Raw genomic sequence first — 27,978 nt, 5'->3', positions numbered from 1 at the left:
AGCAGCCAGCCAAGGAGGTGCTGCCTACATCAGGGAGCTAGAGCCAAATGGAGACTCTCTAAGGAACCCTTGGAACTACCCTCAAGAGAAACGTTCAGATGACTTAAAAAGAGTTAACACGAATCCATGTCAAACTCTTCCAAAAGCTAAAAGCCAAAGGACTACTTTCCAACTTATGTTATGAGGTCATTATTATTCTGATCCCAAAACAGATAAGAAAATTATACAGATTAATATCCTTTATGAATAGAAACCTAAAAATCCTCAACATTTACTAGCAAACCAAGTCCAACAACATATAAAATGTACTGTACACCATGGCCAAGTGGGATTTATTCTAGGAATGTAAGGTTGGTTCAATATGTGAAAATGTAGCCACATAATATACCATAATAGTAGGAAAAAAGACAAAAACATGTGATCATCTCAGTAGATACAGAAAGGCATGTGACAAATCCAGCATTCTTTACTGTCAACAAACTAGGAATAGAAGGGAACTTCAACTAGGGCATCTATGAAAACCTCACAGTTAACATTATACTTAATGGTGAACAACTGAGAACTTTTCTCCTAAGACTAGGAGCAAGAAACGGATGTTTGCTCTCATGATGCATATTCAACTTTGTACCAGAGGCTGCAGCCAGAGCAATTAGGCACGAAGAAAATATAAAAGGCATCTGGATTATCAAGAACTCTTACAAGTCAACAATAAAAAGACAAATAACCCAATTAAAACATGGGCCAGCCGGGCGCGGTGGCTTACGCCTGTAATCCCAGCACTTTGGGAGGCCAAGGCAGGTGGATCACAAGGTTAGATCGCAACCATCCTGGCTAACACGGTGAAACCCCGTCTCTACTAAAAAAATACAAAAAAATTAGCTGGGCATGGTGGCGGGTGCCTGTAGTCCCAGCTACTCGGGAGGCTGAGACAGGAGAATGGCGTGAACCCAGGAGGCGGAGCTTGCAGGGAGCAGAGATCAAGCCACTGCACTCCAGCCTGGGCAACTGAGCGAGACTCTGTCTCAAAAAAAAAAAAAAAAAAAAAAAAAAAAAAAAGGGCCAATAAATTAAACAGACATTTCTTCAAATGGGAAGGAAAAAGTTGAAAAAGTTCTCAACAATATTAGTCATTAGTGAAATAAAAATTAAATTCACAGTGAAATACCACTTTTCACTTACCAGGATGGCTATTAGAAAATAGGTTTTGGCAAAGATGTGGAAGGTCCTAATGTGAATGAAAAAGGTGCAGCTGCTTTCAAAAAGTTTGGCAATTTGTTAAAAACGTCAACCTACAGTTACTTTATGACTCTGCAATTCTGCTCTTAAGTATATACCTAGGAGAAATGAAAAAACATATACATGCAAAAACTTGTATCCAAATGCTCATAAGTAGCATTATTCATAATAGCCAAAGCGTAGAAACAACTGAAATCTTCATCATTATTCAACTATATAAAGGACTGGAGTGCTGATACATGCTACATCACAGATGAACCTTGAAGACTTTATGCTAAGTTAAATAAACCAGATATGAAAGGCCACATGTTGTCCAATTCCATTTATACTAAATTCCCAGAATAGGCAAATCCACAGAGACAGAAAGCAGCTTGGTGGTTGCCAGGCGCTGGTCAGAAGGGACAATGAGGAATAACTGATTAATGGGTAGAGGGTTTCCTCTGGGGATGATTAAAATATTTTGGAACAAAATAGAGGTGATAGTGTCACAGATTTATCAATATTCCAAAAACCACTTAATTATACACTTTAGAGAATTTTAGGTACGTGAATTATATCTCATTAAAAAATGATCAGTGTAATAGCCCACATGAAGCAGGGAGAAGTAATGTGATTGCTTCAGTGAAGGAAAAAAATTTTGAAAAAATTCCAGGTTCATTTATAAGAGAAATCTGGCTGGGTGCAGTGGCTCATGCTTGTAATCCCAGCACTTTGGGAGGCTGGCATGGGAGGATAACTTGAGGCCAGGAGTTCAAGACCAGCCTGGACAAAGTAGTGAGACTGTCTTTGCAAAAAAGTAAAATAAAATAATTTTAACTAAACAAAGAAAATACTGATCACAAACTAGAAATGGAAAGAAACTTCTTTAGCTTGTTAAACGTCACATTCACACACAAAAAGAAAACCAAAAATGCAACTATCTATGATTAATTATATACTTAAAGTAGAATAACTTTTTCCATTAAGAATACCTACCACTGGCCGGGTGCAGTGGCTCACGCCTGTAATCCCAGCACTTTGGGAGGCTGAGGCGGGCAGATCATGAGGTCAGGAGATCGAGACCATCCTGGCTAACACGGTGAAACCCCATCTCTACTAAAAAAATTCAAAAAATTAGCTGGGCGTGGTGGCAGGCACCTGTAGTCCCAGCTACTTAGGAGGCTGAGGCAGGAGAGTGGTGTGAACCCGGGAGGCGGAGCTTGCAGTGAGCCGAGATTGCGCCACTGCACTCCAGCCTGGGCGACAGAGCGAGACTCCGTCTCAAAAAAAAAAAAAAAAAAAAAAAAAAAAAAAAAAAAAAAAGAAAAGAAAAGAAAAGAATACCCACCACCAACCACCAACAATGTTATTTAACATAGTACCAGAGCTCCTGCCCAATATGATGAATAATGATAATGATGATGATGATGTAAACCTTATAAGGGAAGATTTTTAAATGTTGCTTACAGGTAATATCACCATCAACCTAGAGAAAAACAGCTAAATTAGCAAACATTAAGAATTAGTAGGACAGTTTCACAAGATTACCGGAGATAGAATCAATCTGTTTATCTGGATAAATGGAGATATATTCTGTGGATGAGTCCACTTAACATTATAAAGATGTAAGTTCTCCCCAACTGAATCTATAAACAAACTCAATTGAATCCAATAAAAATTGGACTTAGAATTTTTAAAGGAAAACCTCCAAACATATTCTGAAATGCACATAAAGAGAAATATACAAATAACTGTCAGCCTAGAAAAATGGTTTAAATGGATAATCATCTCATATGATCCTGAAAAAGCAATTAATTTTTATCCTGCTTAATTCAACAGTTAAGAGAAATTTTTGTTTCAAAGGGGAATCAGTAAGGATGCCTATTCTGACCATCATTATTTCTGGTTTTTCTAAACATTCTGGCCAATTTCAATAAGAAATCAGAAAACATAGATGTAACAACATGGAAAATACAATAAAAATAATTATTTTCTGATTTAAATAATTATTTACTGACAAAGCTCAAGAAAATTGACTAAAAGCTTCTAGCATTTTCCTAGCATTCAGTAAAAAATCCGAATAAAAATGAAATATTCCCAAATGAATAACCATTCTCCTAATTTAATGAAAGGAAAATAACAAAATTATAAGATGAATATAAATGACCTCAATAATATGCTGTGTTCATAAAACTACAAAGTTTCTCTAAAGAATAAAAATTTATATTAAATAATGACAGTGCCAAATATTGTAAAGATATCCATTTTACTAGAATAAAATTTTAGTTAAACCCAAAGATAACAAAGAATATATTTAAATTTTTCTTGATATATTTGAATTTAAAACATCTAGATAATAAGTGTTTTACCAAGAAAAAAAAAGGTAATTAAAAAGGGATGCATCCTACGAGGTATTCAAATTTATTCTGGAGTTACAGTAACTAAAATAATGTAAGCTTAAACTCAAAAATCAATCAGAGTATATGAAGTTTTAATATATGCTAATCATTGTACAATGAAAAATAAATGGGTTATTTCAAGGGAGTTGGAAAAAATTGACTTGTAGAAAATCAGTTGGGTCATATTGTACCCCCAAATAAATTTCATATTAAATGCTAAGTATTAAAAACAGTAAGCTAGAATAAAATATAGGAGAACAGTTTTAGATGACAGAGGAAGGTTTTTCTATGTGTGCTGAGCCAGGATAAATGGAATAAAGAAAAAATGTGTCTAGGGCTTCTGAGGGAATGCCCAGAAACTAAATGTGAGTTAGATATGGACAATTTTCCCACCCACCATGCATCTTTCCATAAATGTGGACTTCCTACCCCCGAACCAGAGCACTACACCTAATTATGTCAGTTTCTCTGTGAATCTCTCACACCTTCTTCCAATAACTCATTTAATAAATATACATAGCAAAATACACAGCTCTGACTCTGATGAAGAAAAACTTCTGGCTTTTTGGGGTTGAACGGAGGATCTCAAAAAGGTAGCTCATGGAGGAGAGACCCCTACTTTTCACGAGAAGTTTATTGTTTATAAAATATTCATAAACAATCCAGTATTTGAGCAACAGGACCTTAACAAAGGTAAACTTTGAATATATGGATGCAATAACAGGGCAGTCCATTATAAAGGAATAGCAATGAAAAAAGGCAAAGAATTGGGAAGGTTTGGCAACACAGATGGGGATATCAAGAGATGGAATGAGCAAAAAGATGAGGAGGTATGTTCATCTGCCAGGGCTACAGTTACAAAACACCAGAAACTGACTTAAACAATAGAAACTGATATTCTCATAGTTCTGGAAGCGAGAAGTCCAAGATCGAGGGATGGTCAGGGACATGCTTCCTCCAAAGGCACTGAGGAAGAATCTCCAGATCCTAGCTAAGTAGTTGTGGCAGAGCTTGGCTTGTGGCAGTGTATTCCAATATTTTCAATATTCACATGGTGTTTTCCCTATGTGTCTTTTTTTTTTTTTTTTTTTTTTTTTTACCAAATTTCCCCTTTATATAAGGACACCAGTCATATTGGATTAGAGCCCACCCTAATAATCTCATTTTAACTTGATTATCTCTATAAGATTTTTTCCAAATAAGGTCACATGCTGAGATACTGGTGGTGGAGACACTAACATACTTTTTTTGTGGGGAGTGGGAGGCACAATTCAACCTCTATAGTAAGCAACAGACCAGGGGGAGCTTTATTTCATGGGCTAGTAGGGTGAAGTACTGATAAACATTATCTGGTAACGATGTAAGTTAAGTGATTTTAGTTTGAGGAACAAATGAAAACGGGAGGAAGAAAAAAATCTAGTCCTCAAAAGCAAAAATGTTAGTGCAGGTAACAAGGTCAGAATAAGCTATAACAATTTACACAAGCTTTATCATTTCCTTTGGAAATTAGGAATCTGCAGTTCAGGTCAGGGAAGAACTACACCAAGACACAGATTTTAGCAAAAAAGAATACTGGAGCTACCAAGAAAAGTTGAACCAACAGTCTAAAAAAAAAAAAAGGAACATAGCAAAGAAATCTGCTGGAGGATATACAACCCCAGGAATTTTGCACACCCTAACAATGAACAGCAGATGGTACTAAGTCCAAAGAACATCGGTAAATAAAATAGCCAATGGTTTCAATCAGTTGAAAAACTGGAATGTTAACTCCAAATCCCATGTAAACCAGTTTCCACAGAGAAATTTTTTAAGTGAAAACATATTTACATTTTGATGGCACATTTCTTCCATGGCTTTCAAAGCATTTCCATGGGTAAGTGTTCAGCTTTATGAGTCATCTAGGGCAGATCACTTTTAAATTGGTATTGTGGGGTTGTTTTCATTATAAAGGGGGTATTTCAGGTCTACTGTAGTTTCTAGGGTTTGGGGATGGCTTTCCTGGGAAGGGAACCATTATTTATAACAACGTTTCTATGTGAAAATGAGTACAACTGTATGAATAAAGTGCAAACTATGTAAGTATAAGCAAACCAGGAAATAAGGGACTTACATGTTGCCATAAAATGCATCCAACTTAGTACTAGTTAAAACTGTTTGCAAATGTAGAGATGTTGGCACAAATCCATGAATAGTAACCAATTATGCAAAAGTTAATCTAACCCATAGAAAACAGTTCACATTAGCACCACAATGAAATCTCTAACAGGCGTTATGTTCTGAAATGAAGTACATCAAAAAAATTCATATTGTCATAATTACCTTCAATAAGCCCCCAAACCACCCATAAAGTAAATGGTGTTTTTGTACACTCTCCCGACATGGAATAAAACTGCTATTTTGTTTCTGCTTTTTGTTTTTTAAGTGGGCACCAAGCAGAGATAAAGTAGCTAATATAGAAGGTCCCCATTTAATAGATTTTTAAAGGTATGTATCTATTATCTATGTCGAGTGCTGTGGTTGAATTTGGATAAGTGATATGGCGGCTCTACTTTCCCCTTAAAAATATTTTTCATGATTAGGGTTCACTTCATTTTTACTCAAGTCAATAAAGTATCCTTAGGCCCTGACCTAACACTTCTCCTTCCTCCCTCTTATTTTCATTGTCTGTTTCTGTTTCTGTTGGATCTCATAGGTCCAACCAATTGTGGGCATAATGGGACAGCAGCAGTACTGGAGCTGTGTCAGCCTTAACCAGACTCTGCCACTTACTAATTTTGAGGTCTTGGGTCACTAAACCTCTCTGATCATTAGCATAAAGTCAGCATTAGCATCTAATTTATGTGGTTTGGGGAAAATAAGGTATTTATAGACAAACAGGTAGCTATATTATATGTGTAAAATGGCACCCATTTTACAGATGAGGAAACCGGAACTCAGAGACATTAAGCCCAAGATTATTCTGATATGAAATTATGATTGACTATTTTAATTCAAGCTGTTATAACGACAGAGCCAGAGTTCTTCACCACTCTATCTTCCTAATACAAAAGCCATAGATCCAACAGAACATTCCTCAAGATCTGAAATACTGCAGTCAGTCTTGTACATATTCACCTAACAACTGAGAAACCCAGGCTCTTTTCTCTTCTGCATCCTGCCATCTATTTAAATGTGAAGATTCTGTGCCAAAATTGCCACATTCTGCAAATTCCCCCAGATACTTCAGTAAGATGTGGCTCATAGAAAATATTTGAGAAAGAGCTAAAATATACAACATGGTGAATCAAGATTTCAACTTGAACATATGAGATGTTCAACTCAAACATATCAACAAAAACAAATCAACTATTTGTTCCATATCTACATCATAGAAGTGTTAAGACAATTTTTTATAAATTCCCTTAGTATGCCTTCTAAAGGGGCTGCATATAAATTCTATGTTATCTTAAACATTCTCTTACTTTAGTAAAATGAAAAGTATAAGAAAGTGATAAAAGTCAGAATAAAACTTTAGCCATGTTCTCAGTAATATTAAGCACAGATAAAAATAAAATAAATGCATGCCATAAATCAACTTAGAAAAAAAAACAACAAAAGCGCTAAAGAAAAAAAGGAATAAAAATTGAAATGTGCCATTTCCTTTTCATTCCAACTAGCTTACTTTTGCTTATAATAATCTTTTAGAATATATACAGAATTTTCCTGGGGCAAGGATGCATTCTGAATCTAGAAATTTCACTTTTTGGCCCTCATAAATACATAGCAAAGAAACATAAAAAGATGACAAATATTGAGATGCTGGATGACCCTCAATTAGCAATACTCCATACTTCATTTGTTAGCAGCATTCAATATTGATCCTTAGTCCAGATATTCACAATTCCAAACATTAAAAAGAGTCAGTAAAACACATTTATGAATTTTTTTTCTGATCGCAAGATGAATATGCATGCCCTTCTTGAAAAATTCTAGCTTAAAAAATATGGCAGGAACAATAAAATCTTCCATAATCCCCCTTGAGATAACCTCTACTTCATTTAAAGATGTAAGGTATTATGGCTAAAAAGTAAATAGACAAATACTTGATTAAACTTGGTTCTAAATTACAACTCTCAAATTTTAGAGAAGTCCACATAGAAAATATTTGTTTAGGTCATCAGTTAAGATAGAGGTACACATTATTTGTTCTAGGAATCTTTATTTGATTCTTTATTCAACAAATTCCACTTGAAATATACTAAAATTCAAGTACTTTCCTAGGTGATAGGAATGAACTAAACACATGCAAATTTCTGCCTTCACAGAAAAATTACATTTTATTAAAGGGGATGAAACCAAATAATAATTATCTTTAAAAGATAATATTTTAAAAGAAGCTAAATATATTGATGAAAAATAAAGCAGAGAAGGGAGAAAGAGCCTGCCAAGGAGTAAACAAATGCTGCAACTTTAAGTAGGGTGGTTAGGGAAGGCCCCACTGATAAGATGACGGTTGAGCAAAAAGCTGAAGATGAAGAAAGGAGGTATATCTGTCTAGGAAGCAGATTTCAGACATATCTCACATGCTGTCATGGGATCCTTGGGGTGTCACTTTGCCAGCCAGAAACTTTTGTGGCCAGTGGTGCCTTCTGCTTGAGTATAACTCGTGCCCTCTGGGTTCATTCTGCCCACCTGGCCCAGCAGGCTGTGCTCAGTTTGCACTACCTGCTGTAGCTCTTCTCTCTTCATCACCCACAATGTGGCAAGTGGGTGACAGGCAAGTTTCAGCCTGGTTTGCTACAGCTCTTTCAGTCCTGCCATTTAGAAGATCCTGAGTTCTCGCCCCACGTCCAGGAAGAATGAGGTACACAGACAACTGGGGGGTGAGCAAGGCAGAGAAGAGCTTCAATGAGTGACAGAACAGCTCTCAGGAGACCCAAAGTGGGTAGCTCCTTTCTGGAGGCAGGTCATCCCAATGACTGTCCAGCTCTCAGTGGAGAGGAGACCTGCAGTGGGTAGCTCCTTTCCACAGGAAGGTCATCCCGACAAGTCAAAGAGACCTGAAGTGGGTTGCTTCTTCCAGCAGCTGGTAGTCCTGATATCTGTCCAAGTCTGGCTGAGTCCAGGGTTTTTATGGGCTCAGACAGGAAGAAGTGCATGCTGATTGGTCTATGGGCGGCCATGGGTGGGCCTGAAAAAAGCAACATAAGTTCTCACTCTGAGCCACAGACTCCACCTGGAACTGGCAGCTCAGTCCCCAGGTTTCAGGCTGTCCCTGGCTTGAAGGTGGAGCCTCACTGGGGACCTGTCCCTTTCCACCCAGAAGCCTGCCTGCCTCCTGCCGCAATCAACATGCCATCCATGGCACCCAGGCTGTTCATTCTGAGGAGCACCTGCACCAGGCTGCCCTCAGCTCCTCCTTGGCCTCCCTCCTGTGCACCCAAAGTCCAGAGGGGACCGAGGCAGCAGGGGGCTGGTATGTCAGCACCACTCCAAGCACACGCATACTTGGCCAGGTTGCAACAGCACCCAGGCTTGGTCACAGCTTTGCTCCACCCTGGAGCAGACACCAGGAGTGGGGAGAGGTCAGGGAGCAGGAGCAGGCACTTCCAAGCCTGGACAGTAGCTGAAATTGCCATCATATCTAATCTTGCTGGCAAGAGAAACATTCTATTCTCTAATACTAATACCAATTACCTCTTAATGGCCCATATGAGCGGCCTTTAGAGGATTCCTATTGCTAGCTTATGAGAGGGAATATCTGGAATTCTTAGTTACAGCAGCTTATTAAATTTAGGTCTTCCCGTCAAGGGGATGTGCAATATTGTTATCAACTTTTCTGACAAGTTTTCACTCTTAGCTGAGATAGTTTTAATAAAAATTTTGGGGCTACCTACCCATATACAAACTGCAAAAGATAAAAAGCTACTTGTCCTATAACTCTCCACCCTTCCTGGGGTCATGATGTATGCACCCATCAAATCAAAGGTCTTTCTTCACCCTTGGGGATGAGCCAGACACTTTGTTCTTTTTCTGGAGCAACGAGCTCTACAGGAATTCGGGAATAAGCATTTCACTGCAAAGCACGACTTCAGAAGCAGAAGAAAGTAGCCTTAAAGCAAAGATAAGGTTAGAAGTACCCTTGCAGTCAGCGTTGACTCTTAGGTGCCAATAGAAAAGAACATTCACATTCATGTCCATCTAATTGCCTTCAACTAAGGTCTAGTTAACACCAGTTTTTTTCCATAGGAGATACCCCTTATGAGTATACCCTTAATAATCTGGTCTTAAATGACCTCCTGTTTGACCATGCAAATGAGGTCATTAGCCATAGCTCATTAGAACACACCTTAGATTTCAGCCCACTGAGAAGGGCAGGCAATACTGAGAGCTATCAGAATTTCCAATTATTATGCTTGATAGCTGCAGCTCATTGACTATGACCACTTCGGAGGTAAACTACTTCATCAGGGAACCAGTTTTACTTGTCAAGTCTTAAAGACAAAACTCTTTTTGAGCTAGAACTTTAGGAAAAACAGCTAATGTGGATATTTTTCTAATAGATGGGCAGCTAACTACAGGTGGAGTTAACTGATTCTGGGAGGAATGGTCTTATTCCTTGACTGGATGTACCATTTTTATTTCACAATACAGCATCCTCAGTTTTGTTCTACCTTATGGGACTTCAACTTAGAAAGTACTTATTATCAAATAGCAATGTGAAATTGAAGAGTCAAAGTTTTCCTTTAATGAGGAAAATCTCTCTCCACTAAATCTGAAAAGAGGTAAATAGATGCCAACAGTTTTATTACCAAAGACACCAGCCAACCAAGAGCCAGGTTATGTATATCTGCAAATACTCACTTTGAATGACCATAGCGGGTCTTGGTAGCATAGGAAGCTCGTACTGGTGCGTTCAGCATCAACACATCGGGTCCTACTAAGGGTCTTCTACAGTATAAATTCCCTTTGCCAATTATGCAGTCTGACAAAGGAAGGGCTGTCATGTTCCATTCAAAAGGTGAAAAATATCAAGTAATTATGATCTGGGCTTATGAGTAATGGCAAACACTAATCTCAAATCAAGAAAAATGAAAGAATTTATTTTGTAGCTTCTCTGACCCATGGGTAAAAGTTACCTGGGGTTTTTAATCTAGTAAAAGTAGGAATTTCAAGAGTTCAACACTTATGGTGATTCTCCCTGGGAGATACAAGGGCAAGACTTCAACACCAGTTTTTTAATGTGAAAGGGCTCCCACTCAGGGACCAGGATCAGTTTTACAAGATGGTGCTGCAAGCAGCAAGAGTTTCCTCCATGTGCTCCACTTCAGTACCACCAATGTAAATGAGATTGGTTTGACAAAGTCTTTAGCTTCACCTCTTGGATGTACTTTCAAAGATTCAGGGATTTGAGGGTCATGCATGGCTAATATCAACGATGAGAACAAACAATTCTAGTCTTTAAAGGGATTTCCCTTTGTCCCAATCTTCCAAAGGTTCTCCTTCTACTAACAAATTGCTCTAGCTCACAGATTAGTCTTCTTCATTATATCCTGTTAGTCTGTTCCTTGCACTTTCTTTAGCTTCCTTTGGGTTTCCATATATGAACAAGCTACCTTGCATCTACAAGTTTGAGGAGCCATCATTTCCTCTGTGTCCATCTCTTTTCATAGGAGCTTTAGTCACATTGTTTGGTGCGAGATAATCTTATAAGGCAGTTTGTGGTCCACCACTCAATCCCCCCCTTCATCTTCATTTCTTACTGTTTTGATAAAAAAAAAAAAAAAAGAAAAGAAAAACATAGACTCGTTTTGAGGATCTTTTGTCTCCATTAACTTCTTAATGCAAGTCATCTACCAGCCTGGAAGAATCATCTCACCCCCATTTAGACACCTATTCCAGGTATATTCAGGTCAAGCAACCAGGTGGGGCTTCATCCTGCTGTACTGGTGTTTCCCCCTCAGGGCAGATTTGCTGCTCCAGGGCTGCAGTAGTCCACAGACAAAGACCCCTAATCACTCCCTTGCTGGCATCCCAACTCAGCCAAGTCGTCCTCCATGTCCAAAGGGAGATATTTCTCCCATTTAGGGGCAATATAACACCTTGGACACTTTGTAAAGGTTGTACCATCAGGGCTAGTGGGGCTTGTCCTTCACTAGGTGCCACTGGATGTGCAAGTAGAAAGGGCAGATATTACAACGTATGTGCAGGCTCACAGAAATGTATACCTTCAGGGGTAGCAGGAAAGATGTGGTTTGACATCCCAAGGAGAGGCACACCTGGTCAGCCATAACTAGGAACTTAGTGGATTTCCTCCAGGAGACGGACATACACCCTTGCCTCCTCCCACTTACATGGGGGAGCTTGGAAGGGATGGAACAGGATCAACTGAACAATCTGGCCTTGGTTGCATCCAAAGTTTCCTGTTTTCTCATACCAATGACATGGAGAGGAGAGTTACATATGAGAGGTCTGTCATGGTTCATTACTGAGCCACAGTATCCAATGAGCATATTTCTGTCTCTCTTGAGTCCACATCCTGGCCCCAGTGGCTCTGGAAACATAGCTTTCGTATCAGAAGACATATTAGTTGCTAGTATTGTGACTTGTTTGCACCCTGAGCTATTGGCTGGCATGAATCTGAAAGGCTATTTGAAGGAGCTTCTCCATAGCTATAATACAAGGGGAGAAAGAAAGGATCATTTGCCTTGTAACCATAACATGCTGCTACTTGCTTTCTGGAGCTGGAAAGATTCACCCCAAAGTCTGTAGCCCATGGCAGGGCATGTGGGTGTGGGTGCTAGGTTTTTCGGTCCTTGCCTGTCACTCACTTGACTGGGTTATGTCTAGCCCAATTATGTCTCTCATATGGGATGCCAAAATTCTGAGAGGTGATGTATATTTTGATAGTCTGGCATTTAGAGATTATGCCAGATTGTATCTTTTCTGGTATTTATCCTATCCCTTGCTTAACAATCCTAGGAAAGATAAAAACTACATTGCATTGTTAGCCAGGGAAGGTCTCAGACAGAGTTTTCCACAGCACTGGTGAGGTCCAGGAGCAAAGGTGATTGGTAAGCCTAAATGGAACAGTAAGGTAGCTAAGTAAACACAAAGTCTGAAGAAGACTTCTTGTTAGAAGCAAGAGATACCTTAGTTATGATCTATGCGGACTATCCTGGACCAATCTGTAGAAAAAGGTGACTCAGCCAGGCATAGTGGCTCACACCTATAATCCCAGCACTTTGTGAGGCCAAGGCAGGTGGATCACCTGAGGTCAGGAGTTCAAGACCAGCCTGACCAATATGGTAAAACCTCGTCTCTACGAAAAATACAAAAATTAGCTGGGCGTCGTGGCATGCACCTGTAGGCCCAGCTATTCAGGAAGCTGAGACAGGAGAATTGCTTGAACCTGGGATGCAGAGGTTGCAGTGAGCCGAGATCGCTCCAATGCACTCCAGACTGAGTGACAGAGCAAGACTCCATCTTGAAAAAAAAAGAAAAAAAGAAAAAGGTGACTCAACAGATGCCATCTCAAATAGAGAGGAACCTAGTCCAGCCTCCTTCAATGTCCGTGGGGGATTTGTACAGATTGTAACCCAGGAGCAACCCTGGGAAAGTAGAAAAACTGAAGTTAGTGTTTGCCACCATGTGGGATGGGAGTTGAATTAAAAACCAACTTGGCATAAAGAAAAATAAAACTAGTGGTTTCGTTTTCTTCTGCTGTGTAACAACCACAAATTTAATGACTTAAAACAAGATCCACTTATTAAGCCATAGTTTCACAGGTTGTAAGTCTAGCATGGCATGCCTGGGTTTTCTACTTAGGATATCACAGGCCTGAAATCAAAGCATCATCGCACAGGCAGAGCTTTTGTCTGAAGGCTCTAGGAAAAAATCCACTTATAAATTTATGCTTATTGTTGGAAGAATTTCATTCCTTTTGGTTGTAGAAGCGTGGTCCCTTTTCCTTGCTGACCTTCATACAGGGGCCTCTCTCAGTTCAAGAATACTCAAGTTCCCTGCCACTTGGCTTCTGCTAACTTCAAGCCATCTTCCTGTGTCTCAAATCTTTGACTTCCTATCTCTGATCCCCAGCAACAGCTCTAAAAGGCTCATGTGATTAGATGAGGTCTACCTGGATAACTCCCTTTCTTAAAGTCAATGGTTGCATGTAGCATGACTTAATCATGGTTTTTCTATTCTATCATATCCACAGTACTCAAGGATTTTGCCAGGTGTGCATGCCAGGGGATGTGAATTAGGCAGACTTCTAAGAGATCCTCCAATCACAAGTATGTATTTTCTGTATCCTTGATTTAATGAGCCAGGAGAGATATGTGCTACATGTATATCTAGACTGGTAGGCCCTTGGGACCAGCAACTGTCTCCATAAACAGTTAAGTGGATGTTAATGACTTATAGAACAGGGATAATTTGGCCACTTGAATATAATGCAGGTACCCTAGGTAGGTAGCAAGAAAATACAGCAGCATGTTCCACTACATACCATGAATATCTTTGTAAAGTTTTATTCAACTTTTAGTTCCTTTTGTGCCTCTTCTCAACTTTGTCTCACTTTCCTACTTATTTCCTTTTTTATCTCTTCATTCTTCCTTTATTTTCCCTTCTCTTGTGTCTGCCTAAGACCTATCATCTGTGGATTGGGATCAGAGGACCTAGCCTCTACATTCTAGTTCCACCAAAATATGGGTGGCCTTGGGCAAGTCTTTTATCCTCCCCATGGTTTGATGCCTTCCTCTGATGGTTGTAGGGAGAATAGAAAGGGAGTGTGTGATATTGAAGTATATAATAGGGAGGCTATAGAGTAAAATTGAACCACAGGGGTTTAGAATAAGGCTTCTCTATGTAAGTTGCACAAAGTCATACGACAAGTAGGTTGTAGAGGCAAGACCAGTAGGTTGTATGACACTGTGCAACTCACATGATCTAACTAGTTCTTAGTCTCCCAGTCATAAACTGCAAATGATAGTACCTCAACTGTCAGGAGTATTTTCATTATTATACACATAAGGCACTTAACACAATGCCTGTCACATACTAAGTTACCAAAAAACGATAGCCATTATTTTAATTAACCTATAAATATACATTATTATTTTACCTTTCTGATTTTATTCATAGCTAAAATTATTAATGATATTCTTCCTAGATCCTTTGCAAAAGATCCTTAGTAGCTTTGGGGAAAAAAACACATCATATTGGACTTTCATTTTTCATTTACCACTTTGCATCACCCCTATGCATTCAATGTCATCCTCTTTTGGCAATTACGAATTTCTGCTGACATTGACTTTTTCTTTTCCTACTTGTATCTGATTAGCTTATCTTTCTCTTAGTCATGACGGATTAGGTTATCTGCTCCTTTGGCAACTTGCAAGATTATGTGTTCTCAAGATCTATTGGCTATGTAATCTTTCCCTTGAGTCAATCTAATACATATTTAGTAAATTCCTGTAGCCTCAATAAAGTGAGGGGGCAGAGTAGACTAAATAAAGCACTAGAATGTCATTTCTGTCTGTCTTTAGCTGCAGGTGACCAGCTAAAGGTAAGTAGCCATGAAAAGAGGAAGGAAAAAGAACATGGTTAAAACATGGGGTCAAATACAACATAGAAATAGAAGTCAGGTCAAAAAAGTAGACAAATGAAAGCTGTGGTAGGCAGAATAATGCTCCCTCCCCACGGATGTCTACATCCTAGTTTCCTGAACCTGCGAATCTGTTACATTACATGGCTAAAGGGACTTTTCAAATGTGATTAAGGTTCTTGAGATTGGCAGATTATCCTGTGTGATGCAGGTGAGCCCAATGTAATCGTGGGATTCCTTATAAGAGAGAGAGGCAAGACAGTGACTGTGAGTAATACAGCCTGAGAAGGACTCTTCCAGATACTTCTGGCTTTGAAGATGCAAAGGAGCCATGAACTAAGAAATACAGGCAGCCTCTAGAAGTTGGAAATGGCAAAGAAACAGATTCTTCCTCAGAGCCTCCCAAAGGAATACAGCCATATGATACCTTCATTTTAGCTCAGAGAGCCTCAGAATTCTGACCTACAAAACTGTAAGGTAATAAATTTATGTTGATCTAAGCCACCAACTGGGTGGTAATTTGTTACAACAGCAATAAAAATGAATACTAAAAAGGTATCTAAAAACTGCAGTGACACTTAGATGGCAGCCAATTCAACAAGAAAAATCAGCATAGGCATTATAGGAGATGTTTCAGTGCATGTGTTGTTTACTATCCCACATCTTCTGTGCTGGGTTCCCAAAGGCAACTGTGGTTGTAACATTTTGCTGCCACTCCTGTTTATTACAGCAAGAAACAAACACCTGATCAGATATGGGCCAATCAGGATCCATTTCCTAGAAATAAGAGAAGTCTGGCTTTGCAGTGTGCATTGTAATATATGAACCTGAATGTCATCAGTGATCATTTCCTTCTTACCACCAATATTGATAACAAAGCAAGCCAGCCTGTCAAAAGAGAAGACCTCAGCCCTGCAAGAGGAGGAGAAAGGAGGGTGTGTGTGTGTGTGTGTGTGTGTGTGTGTGTGAATTTGAGAGAGAATATTCTCTAGGCTTCCTATCCACCTTCTAGTTCCTGGCTCAAATCCATTCTAAGGTCAAGCTGCATTCCTGCCTTTCAATTCCATGCGAGTTCTCATTCATGAACAGTTGCATATGCCAATTTCAGGTGGTTTCTTTTAGTCAGAATGCAAAAAGTCTTAAATATTGCAGAAAGTAAAGAATACAAAAGGAGAAGGAATGGATTAAGACTTGTATCTAAAAACTGCAAGCTAATGAACTATAGCTGACTTACTATGTAAGAAAGGATCAGTGACCTGGATAGCAAAGTATGTAACAATGTGTTATATTTAAGCTTTTGTTGTACATACATACATATAATTTTGTATGTCACTTTTCAATTTTTGAAAAGTAAATATTTAATAAGTCACAAAGGTTAAAAAAAAAAATAGAAATTTACAAAGGTAAAATGTCAAATGGAAATGCAGCCAAGTCAAAACTTAGTCCAAGATGCTTTGGACAGCATGGGCAGAAGAAGGATATAAAAAGAGGTCAAAATAGAAAGAGAATATGATTTTAAAGAGCTACTTCTGCGAAGAGGACTTTCAGAGCATGCCCCGGAAGGCTGGAAGACCTACTCCCTCAGTGGGAATATTGTGGAACCTAGCCCCATACCTCACAAGCTGGCGAAGAGGGATTCCAATCAGACTCCACAGAGAGCTGACTCTGAAGCCCTTGAAGCTTAGGGCGTAGTGAATTAGGGTGCTGATAGAGATAAAAGACAGCAGAATATGGGGCAGAGAGCTAGACACTATTTCATGCAGAGCGAAAACTAGAAGGTATAAGCCCAGCTGACTTAGTGCTTTTGGTTGCAGAGCCAGGACAGTTGCCTGGTCACTGGGGTTGGGGCCATCCCCAGAGTTTGTTGAAGCGAAGAATGTGTAAGTGTTTCCCATGTGCCATGAGTGAGAAAGAGCTAGTGAGGGGTCACCTCTGGTGTTCTAAAAAGGTCAAAGAGATCTTTCAGCAAGAGGCTAGAGATGAACATGAGTTCCTGAAGGCCACAGAAGGAAGTTCAAATGACTGGTTAGAATGGACAGACAATCTCCCGGGTCAAGGAACAGCCAAGTGAGAGGTACCCTATTTGAGATTTTCAAAAGAGCTTGTGGAAGACACCACGAGAGAGAATGGGCATAAACCATGCCAAGCCCAGAGAGAATAAAGCCATTCAGCCCAGAGACATTCGTATGCCTTCTGACCTCTCTTCTCTCCCCAAGCCTCACCCCTGGAGGGGTATAGAACATCCACTGGGGAATAGAATAAGAAAGGGTGCAGGTAGTGAGTACACCCCAGACCTTAGCTGGGAAAAGGTGAGAAGTCATGTCTTTCAATAAAGACAGAAGTATTCATTAACAGCTTGGACTAGATGCTTCTAACTCTTGAATTATGACTGTATTTTGTGACATAAATTGACTCTGGGACAGTCTATTATTTCAGTAACTCTATCAAGGAGCTGAGGAAAGTCTTCCTCCACCGAATGAAGTTGAAAAGGATGTCGGGAGACAGAGCTTTTATCCATCTTATGAGTCATACATTCAGTGCATCAGTTACACATACCTACTACATATAGGTAATCTTCATTATAAATGTTGTGGTTTTCACATTTTAAGACATCTGTAAATAATTGGGCATGCTTAATTTAAATGCTGTAGATTTGATCTTACCCATACATTTAGTATGTAATGAGCTCTCAGTGAGGAATGGATGCTTCTAAGTCTGTACAGAGACAATGCAGCCGATGTAGCTGTTGTCCCACCCCCTAAGCACTGAATCCACCTCTGAATTCACCTCCAGGTTGGGGGAGAAGATCCCTGCAGGCTGATAGTTTCCCTCCTCACAAGGGTGCTGTATCATTTAGTGATATGAAGATAATTAGCAGGAAAATGTAAAGAGAATTGTATAAAAAGGTAAAAATGGTTTCTTCTGGGGAATAGGATGGGATAGAGAAGGGAGAAACAGGTGATGGCTTTTCTTATGAACACCTATCTCCTTTTAAAAAATAATTATTTAAAGTATTTATCTGTGTGATATGGTTTGGCTGTGTCCCCACCCAAATTTCATCTTGAATTCCCATGTATTGTAGGAAAGACCCAGTGGCAGGTAGTTGAATCGTGGTGGCAGGTCTTTCCCTGCCCCTGTTCTCATGATAGTGAATAAGTCTCATGAGATTTGATGATTTTATAAAGGGGAGTTCCCCTGCACAAGCTCTCTTTGCCTGCTGCCATCGAGGTAAGATGTGACTTGCTCCTCCTTGCCTTCCACCATGATTCTGAGGCCTCCCCGGCCATGTGGAACTGTAAGTCCATTAAACCCCTTTCTTTTGTAAATTGCCCAGTCTCAGGTATGTCTTCGTCAGCAGGGTGAAAACAGACTAATACACTGTGCATACTTTCCAAAAGGAAAGCTATACCTTAAGTTACAACTACAAGGTGCAACAAATATATACCTATCCAATTTCAATAGAACTAAATGCATGTATACACAGGCAAATACACAAACACACTCAGAGGACATAAAATTTTTGAAACTTCTCTTAAAATGAGCCAGTTTCTTTTGTTTCAACTTGACAGCTATTATGATCCAGAGAAAGTCAAGACAGGACAGATGCTATCTTAGAAATTTCTTCCAACCCCAGAAGATTGTGGGAAGAAAAAGATTAGTGGGGAGTGGTCAAGACCTCTTTATTTTAAGCCGAAATCTTAAGTTGGGGTAGGAAGCATATTAGATAGGTTGAAAAGAAGCTGAAAGTGGGAGGGCTTTTTGCCAGTTTTGCATTTTGTCCTGTGGGAAGAGTCTTGCATGGAGTAGCCACCACACAGTAAACACATGGACATGGTGCAGTGAAGGAGAAGTCAGGTCTGAGTTTATCTTTCTAGAACTTCTGCTAGCAGCCTGCATACTATGCAGAAGGTATCCACAGTTCTTAGGTGCCCTGTGGAGGGAGGATGGGCCTTAACTGGTTCTGTCCGAGAAGCAGGACTGGAAGAGGAAGATAGATGGGGGAAGGTATAGAAGAACAAGTTTAGGCAGGAAGAGGAGAGGAGAAGCAGCTGACCCTAGTCTCCTCACAAATACTTTTGTACAAGTGAGCTTTTAATATGCTCTCCAGCCACAGGTTTCAGCAGGCAGGGGTAGCAGTGACCTTGTGGACAAGAGTCACCAGGCTGTAGAGTCCAATAGGGAGCCAGAAAACAACTCTGGGGCTCTCCTGCAGATCTGAAGCCCTCCCTCCTAACACGCCCTCCACCAGCCACCAACACATGGCAAACTGCCCTAAGACTACGTCATCAATCTGGGAAGGGGAAGAGGTAAGACAATCTGAAAAAGCAAGTATTTCCTCATGAAGGGCTCTGGTACACAAAAAGGAGACTTACAACTACCATCAAAATTTCACAAAATACACCCAGAGGTTTTTTTTTTTTTTTTAAAAAGAAGAAGAAGCTGTCAGAAAACGAGTCCAAACATGAAAAATGATGAGTCATGAAAACACAGTGTGAGCTGTGAACTTTTTCTTCTCCAAGACCATGTAAAATGTATGCAGGTTTTGTTAGAATAAAATGGAGAATGGAGAGGACGGAGTGTCCTCTTAGGGGAAAACCTCCCATCCACTGCCTCCTGGGAGCCACCGGCCCTCCCCCACCCCCAACCTATGTTGTCCCAGATCATACATGCATATTAGAGTTAGCTAGTGTCAAACTAATTAATCAGAAGCATATAAGGTTTACATCAGACTAATTAACTCAAAACAAACATAAATCTTGAGAGCACGTTCCACATAACAGCAGGAGTGAGTGGAATAAGACATTGTGACGGGGGCCCCAGCTCCAGCTCTATAACACCTCACACAGCCTGGTGATCACTAACAGAAGATGACCAGGTTTTACTTTAAAATTGTTATTTTGGCCGGGTGTGGTGGCTTACCCCTGTAACCCCAGGCATTTGAGAGCCAAGGCAGGTGGATCACCAGAGGTGGGAGTTTGAGATCAGCCTGGCTAACATGGTGAAACCCTGTCTCTACTAAATACACAAAAGTAGCTGGGCGTAGTGGCGCACACCTGTAATTCCAGCTACTCAAGAAGCTGAGGCAGGAGAATCGCTTGAACTCAGGAGGCGGAGATTGCAGTGAGCCAGGATCGAGCTACTGCACTCCAGCCTGGGCAACAGAGTGAGACTCTGTCTCAAAAAAAAAAAAAAAAAAAAAAAAAAAAAAAAAAAAAAAAAAAAAACTGTTATTTTATACTTGATGACAAAACAATGACCTGAAACCTAAGATACACAGTAAGTCAATGAGCCACTTCCACAATGCTAAGCTTTATTTTTACAGCCACTTTTTGCACTCTTTTTCTCACTAAGTTGAATGAACTGAAGATGGTTTCGGCATCACAGACACCCCTGAATTGAGTTAGGATGAGAAAACCTGTCCCTGCTCTCATTAGGGGTGCCACTGCAGAAGAGTATACAGGTTTTAATGAGCCAAGAGTGATTTTCTTATAAAATTGGACCCAGAGGCAGCTTTGCTTGGAAAAGAAGCCATCTCTGTAGCACAACATATTAGAAATAGCATGGACTTTATAGACAAATTGGTCTTCATTAAACTCTGATTTTATTCCCTCCTTGATGATTCAGATTAATAATATTAAATGACTTAGGTTCTTAGATGCAAGCAGCAGACGCTGACTATGGTTTCATTCAGAAAAAAAGAAAAAAGAAAAGACGATTTAAAAGATGCTGAGTGGCTGACAGGATTGCAGGGAAGACAAGAGAACCAGGCTTAGGCTAAGGAACTCCACCGGAGCCCCTACTGGCAGATGCCTCAGCTTGCCTCTCAGATACTATGGCCACCTCTGGAAAATGGATGTCTCTTTCAATCCCTACTGCTTCCATCAGTCACCAGCTCAGTTTTAGTTTGTTTTTCTATGGTCTCTGCTTCATCAGGACACTCTCTTCCCATTCAAAGTCTGGGGCCAATGTGCCCACACCTTAGCTAGGAGGGATGCTGAGAAAATGGAGTTGAAAACAGACCCTGCTCATCAGTCAACTACAAATACTTCTTTGGAAAAGTTTCAATAAGGCTGAAATTACAAAGCCAGGTATAAATTCCATCAAGGAAGAGATCCCGACCTCTAATTTAAGGCTAGCACATAATGAATGCTTAAAAAGAGTTGTTAGAGTAATTTTAGAAAACAAGAAATGGATGAAGAATATGGGTAAAAATTCTTATTCTGTGTGGAATATAACAGACAAGTAAGGAAGTAAGACAAGTTTTTTTTTTTTTAGTCTTATGTCACTAACTTCTTTGGAAACCATATTCTATACATTCTTTATATTTGGCAATAAGAAAATAAGTTTTCTGATACATGGCTTAGTATGTTTAAATGGGAACTATACGTTATCCAAATTACCAATTTTAAAATAACTAGAATGAAATAAATGCACTTATTGCCAAAAAGATTTTTTTCGTCTTCAGAAAGTTCTATGGCAGGCGGGCATTGTGGCTCACGCCTGTAATCCCAGGACTTTGGGAGACCGAGGTGGGTGGATCACCTGAGATCATGAGTTCAAGGCCAGCCTGGACAACATAGTGAAACCCTGTCTCTACTAAAAATATAAAAATTACCTGGGTGTGGTGGCGGGCACCTGTAATCCCAGCTACTCAGGAGGTTGAGGTAGAAGAATTGCTTGAACCTAGGGAGGTAGACGTTGTAGTGAGCTGAGATCACACCCCTGCACTCCAGCCTGGGACACACAGCGAGACTCCATATTGAAAAAAAAAAAAATGTTCTATGGCATTACCCACTGGGCATTATTTGTTATATCTGTAATTAATATTCTGATAATGAAAGTAAATGTCACATAATAGACTTCTGAATTTTAGATTGCTTCCTAAATCAACTTTTAAATGAATACTTTTCTTAGTGACTATAATTTAAAAAATGTTAAAAATTTAAAAAACAAACGCCTAGTGACTTTTTTTAAACAATGTCATTTCATTTTTAAGAAAAAGAAACACTGTTTTCAAACATGCAAATTAGTTTTTAATTGCCTCACTTATTGTCCTTCATTCACGCTATGAAGTGTTTGTGTCCTATAAACAGAACTTGCCTTACTAATGAAGAAATCTTTAAGATGGGCCAAATTCTCACCCTATTCAGTTGTCGGAATTCAAAACTTTTATTATAAAGATCTTATAATTTTCTAGACAAAGCACTGAAAAAATGGAGAGGAAAGTAATTTACCATAGTAACTCTGAATAACTTTATCTTTCTATCTCTGAAATTTGCAGGCTTATAAAATTACAAAATAAATACAAAAGTAATTCAAGATGTTCTGAACCATGGTAAATCAGAGTTAAACAGACCATGCAGCAAAGCTATTTACTCAGCATAGAATTTTGGCCATCTGGATCATCTTTAAACTAGACCAGGCAAAATGATAAAACACACAGCAGAAGGACAAAAGCCACATGCAGCAAAGCCCCCACCTCTTACCTACACACTATGTGCGGCCCCATTGCTAGAAATGGCCTAAAAACCAAAGGTTTCAAAAACAAACTTTCAACAAAAAGCCTTGTTGTTTTTTTTTAAACACGTCAAATATATGTTAAAGGAAAATGCATATAAACAAAATCAGAATGAAATTCATTATAATCCTACCAGAAGTAATCATTGTTAACATTTTTGTGTATTCGCTTCTAATTTTATGTGCGTATATGTGTACGCGTGTTTAGATGTATATGTGCATATTCACAAAAAATGAAGTCATATTGCACCTACTTTACATAACTTAATTTCGTCACCTATCAATATTACCAGTCGCACAATATTTCATTGCATGGAGCTACAAAATTATTGACCACATCCTCTCCTTAGGTATTTAGGTTGGTTCTAATTCTTTGTCAGTATAAGTAGAATTATAATGAATATACTATAATAAAAAATCTGACTTCCTTTCTGATATTATACCACTGACCCCTTTCAAATCCCATGCCTTATTTTCCCCCAGTTGCCCCACATGTGGGCAAGCCTATAAGAAAGCCTGATGCTACTACTCCTGGCACAGAGAAGAACTTCAAGCCGCACAAATCCTGCAAGAACCCTCACCCAAGCTCCCCAACTGCAATAAAAATCAAAGCCAGTTTTTCCTTCTGTTTTGCAAACCATTTTAAATGATCCTATTGCTTGAGTATAAAAACTTTTCCTATCCCATTATTGCATGTGTGGCATCATCATTCTCAGCATCTGAATCAATTTTGAGAGGTACAATTGGCACTACAAGCAGGAAGTTCTACGTGATGACTCCTACTTCCTGGGTCTTTCTTCTTTTGCCTTTGGCTTGCCAACTGGATCATTTGTTGTTACAAACATGCCCTTTGACCTGTTGTCTGCTGACTCTCGCAAGCTTTGAGCTGTGCGGCTGTCTGCTGTCACGCTTGTATTTTGAGCATTCCCATGTTCTGATCCACTTGTAGAGTCCTACTCTGAGTATGTTATAGACTTAACCTACCTAAGTCATATGTTTCAATAATTAGCATGTAGGGACAGGAGTATGAAATTGAGGCCTGCTTTATAGTAAATCTGGGTTGCATGTCTTGGCTAGGACCTAGCCGTCTGTCTCAGGTTGAATCATGTCTCAATCCCAGCATCATCAGTAAATTAAAGTTGGGCGATTCATGTCATCACTGACAAATTGCCCCATTTTGAATTGGGTCCTCTACAAAAAAAGAGGGGGCAGGTGGGGGCAGTAGTCTCTAGAATCCATCCAGATTGCTATGCAATAGGAACTCCCATTAGTGTTGCCAGAGACCCCTTCCTGTAGAGGCTTTAGCAACCTCCTCTCCGGCCTCCTGGAGCCACTGGACCATCCACAGTGGCCATAGATGCCCATGTATTTCTGACGCAAGAAACTGCCCTTTCCAGACCAATGCCACATTCCAGTAGAGCAGCAATTTCTGGCCTCATACAAGGCCCTTCTGGAGATGAAGGCTTCCACAAGCCCTGAGCCTATGACTCTCCAAACTTAGCTGATTGTTATGTCTCAGGTTGTACGGACAGAACCCTGAAGCCTTGGCATGGCCAATGACCTCCTAATGAAAATGGAAATTGTGCTTCCAGATAGACCCAAACCTGGACCCTCTGGCATATTCCACCTATGAGAGGAAGCAGCTTCCCCTGTCCTCATTCCCTTGTCATGTACAATGACAGCAGAGGAAGGTCATCCCTCTTTGGACCCAGTGACCACTTAGGAAGCCCACAGGGGTCAACTGAGTGATCAGAAAGGGTGTTCATAACCTTTACAGATATCACATGTGTTGAAGCTCCCTGGAGAGCTTTTGCTGTCTATCCCCCAACTGGGATATCACTGATCAAAGATGAGATCCAAGGGTTACAACAACTGACCAAACTTCAGGCAATCGCCTTAACACTAGAAGATGACTTGGACAATAAGAAGCTCTTTCTGCACATTTTTACAGACTCTTGGGCTATTGACAATGGTCTGGCTAACTGATCCAATTAATGCTAACAGCAACAGTTCTTTCTCTGAGGTTATCCCATTAGAAAGAACTCTGGGAATTCTTTGTCCCACAGATACCTAAAATACACATCAAAGTCACACCTGTCTCTCTGTGCCCTGATGCACGATACGAGGCCTCACCAAGAAACTCCTTATACCCTTCAGTTCTAGTCATTTTTGATGGTGACCAAGGCATTCATTTTATTTCTCAAAATACAAAACACTGGGCCATTCACAAAAGCCTTTAATGGAACTTTTACATTCCTTACCAGGCTCAGGGTGCAGGCCTCACAGGATGCCAGAATAGCCTACTTAAGTTCAAATTTCATTAAATGAGACATGGCACATTTCCATCATTGATCAGTTATCAGGAATGAATTGTAATAAAGAGTCTGACTCCAGTTTTGGTGTTTGTTCACTGACAGCTTTTAAGGCCCACCCCTCCTCTTGCCCCCTTTGCCCCACATCTGGGCAGACCCATAAGAAAGTCTTTTGGTACCAGCAGGAAATTCAAACCACACAAGTGGCTGGCCCTGCTCAGGAACACTCACCCCAGCTCCAATCCCTAACCACAATCAAAACCATCACCTCTCACCTCTCGCATCACTCAAGCCTTTGCAGATTGGCTTGGGTTTCTGCCATGCTTTCCCAGAAAGTCCTATTATGTGAATTAAAAGCCTTTCCATACCATCTTTGTGTGTGTGTGGCTTTATCAGTCTGCACATTCAAAACTATTTTGGGTGAGGGGTTGATCCCACTCTCCAGTGGCAAACACAAAACATATACCTATAACTTTGGGCACTTGTCTAATTATTTCCATATGAAAAATTCCTAGAAGTAAAATACCCATGGCTTATAATTTTTAAAAGTTTACTCTTTACCTAGCAATGTAAATTGAGTATCTGTTTCTTGTAAATATCAAATAAGATACTCTTTATCCTTGCTAGCCTCATAGATGAAAAATGTATGTTATTGTTTAACTTAAATTTATTTGATTCTTAGTGGTGTTAAGCATGCTTTCCAAATTATTTCCTATACCATTTATCCATATTTTTTATTTCATGTACTTTCTATTTATATAATTTGTCCTTTCTTCCTATTGAAGCTTGCTTTTCTTAACTCTGAGGAAATTTATATGTTGATATTAATCCTTTGTATATACTTACAAACACATAGAAATATATAAAAATTGTATATACAAAATATAAACAAAAATACAAAATAAAAATACAAAAAATATTCTATGTTACAAATATATACAAAATAATGTTTGTCAACTGTCTCATTTAACTATATCTATGGATTTTTGCAATAGAAAGGTTTTAAAGTTCTTATATTAAATCCAAAGTCTTCTAGTGTCATTTACTGATACCTTGGTAACCTGTGGAGAGATTTCTTTTTATAATGAGTTGTGAAAATTTTAAGCTTCTAATTTGTAGTGGGAGGAGAGATGGCATATTTGGATTTACTGTGATTGCTATGAATTTCCTTTAACTATTGACCAAATGAGATGTCATACAAGGAGAAGAGATCCTTGAATATGCAAAAAAATTCTCATTGGCAATATCCAGTTTTTAAAAATCAGGATCTATTGAATTACAGAAATATTGTATGATTTCTTTCTCTCCAATTTACACTCAAAATTGCAGCCAGAGTGATCCTATTAAATTCTAAATCAGATCTGCACCCTTCCCTTCAAAACCTTTCAGTGGCCTCTCATATCACTTTGAGCAGTGGTTCCCAACTGGGGGTGGTTTTGTCCCCCAGGAGATATTTAGCAATGTCTAGAGACATTTTTAAATTTTCACATTGGGGAAGTGCTACTGTAATCTAATGCACAGAGGCCAGAGATGCTACAAAACATCATGCAATCCCCAGGACAACCCAGTAGTAATATGTCAATAGTGTTCCAGTTGGGAAGCCCTGAGTTAGAGTAACAGGCAAAGTCCTTGCTATGACTTGCAAAGTTCTACAGTATCTACCTCTTGTCTGCAACTGTTACTGTCTAACTCATCTTGATCTTCCTCTCCCTTGCTCTACACCAGCCATGCTGGCCTCCTTGCCTTCCATTTCACAGGAAGCCAAGGACAGAAAGGCACAGAAACTGCAATGCAGAGGTACTGTCACAACAGTACTCCTTCCCTCCCAGCATCTCTCCTCAAATGCCGCCTTCTCAACAAAGCCTTCTCTGGCCACAGGCTCTAAACTTTGTCTTCCTCCAATGCTTTCTTCTTGTTCTCTTTAGGGCTTACCACTAACAAGCTATGTGTTTTATAGCATATATTGTCTTCCTCCCTAATTAGAATATGCTATGGTTTGGATGTGTCCCCACCCAAATCTCATCTTGAATTTTAGCTCCCATAATCCCCACATGTCATGGAAGGAACCCGGTGGGAGGTGATTGAATCGTAGTGGAGGGTTTTCCCATGCTGTTCTCATGATAGTGAATAACTGTCACAAGATCTAATGTTTTTATAATGGGGCATTCCCCTGCACATGCTCTCTCTCCTGCCTGCTGCCATGTAATATGAGCTTTTGCTCCTCCTTTGCCTTCCATCATTATGAGGCCTGCCCAGCCATGTGGAACTGTGAGTCCATTAAAGCTCTTTTTCTTTATAAATTATCCAGTCTCGGGTATGTCTTTATTAGCAGCGTGAGAACAGACTAAAACAGAATATAAGCTCCAAGAGAACAGAAATTTTTTTGTCCATTTTTTTTTTTCACTGCTGAATCTCCAGTACCTAGAACACTGCCTGGTGTATAGCAGGTAGTCAGTAAATAATTGTTGAATTAATGAATTGATGAATGTCCTAAAATATCTGACACTGTATATTTGCTGTATCCCAGGAACTCTATACCATACACAATACGTAGTTAGAGGTTGTTTGTTTTCCAATGTTAGTTTAGGTGATAAGAGAATTTAAGGAAAGTATTTGAATTATTTAACTATAGAATCCAATTTTGCTTCAATTGTTTGGCTATATCAGACAAAATTTTGTTTTTACCTTAAAACAAAGTACTTTGGAAACTATAAATTTAAACAAATGATTGGGGCCAGAAAAGATGTAGAGAAACTAACACTCCCACAAATGCCTTTCCTAAATCACCAAAAATTCTCTGAAATTTTCTAACCATTTTCTAAGAAGACAATTTCTTTTATAATTTTGAAGATCTGAGCATAGAACAATTGCTTTACTTTGGATGAATTATTTTAACTATATTATTTTATTTCCCAAGACTCATTTTCTACTGCTCTGTTCAATTCTA

The 27,978-nt window shown here is 39.4% G+C and overlaps 1 long non-coding RNA gene across 11 annotated transcripts in view; it reads left to right on the top strand.

The window, feature by feature from the left end:
- LOC134737132 (uncharacterized) overlaps positions 1-27,978 on the top strand; it is a 306,918-nt gene that overhangs the window by 219,589 nt on the left and 59,351 nt on the right. For 6 of the 11 annotated variants that reach the window (XR_010121734.1, XR_010121728.1, XR_010121733.1 and 3 more), the window contains 2 exons: positions 13,813-13,888; positions 23,203-23,335. The exons of 1 other annotated variant lie outside the window; for it this stretch is intronic. This is a non-coding gene — a long non-coding RNA (uncharacterized lncRNA). Of the gene's footprint in view, positions 1-13,812; positions 13,889-15,931; positions 16,084-23,202; positions 23,336-27,978 lie in introns of those variants that run through there. 4 more of the 11 variants (XR_010121730.1, XR_010121731.1, XR_010121729.1 and 1 more) reach the window with 2 other exon arrangements.

The sequence above is a fragment of the Symphalangus syndactylus genome, chromosome 7 (assembly GCF_028878055.3).
Source record: "Symphalangus syndactylus isolate Jambi chromosome 7, NHGRI_mSymSyn1-v2.1_pri, whole genome shotgun sequence".
NCBI classification, from domain to species: domain Eukaryota; kingdom Metazoa; phylum Chordata; class Mammalia; order Primates; family Hylobatidae; genus Symphalangus; species Symphalangus syndactylus.
This window is presented reverse-complemented; position numbering and strand designations above follow the sequence as displayed.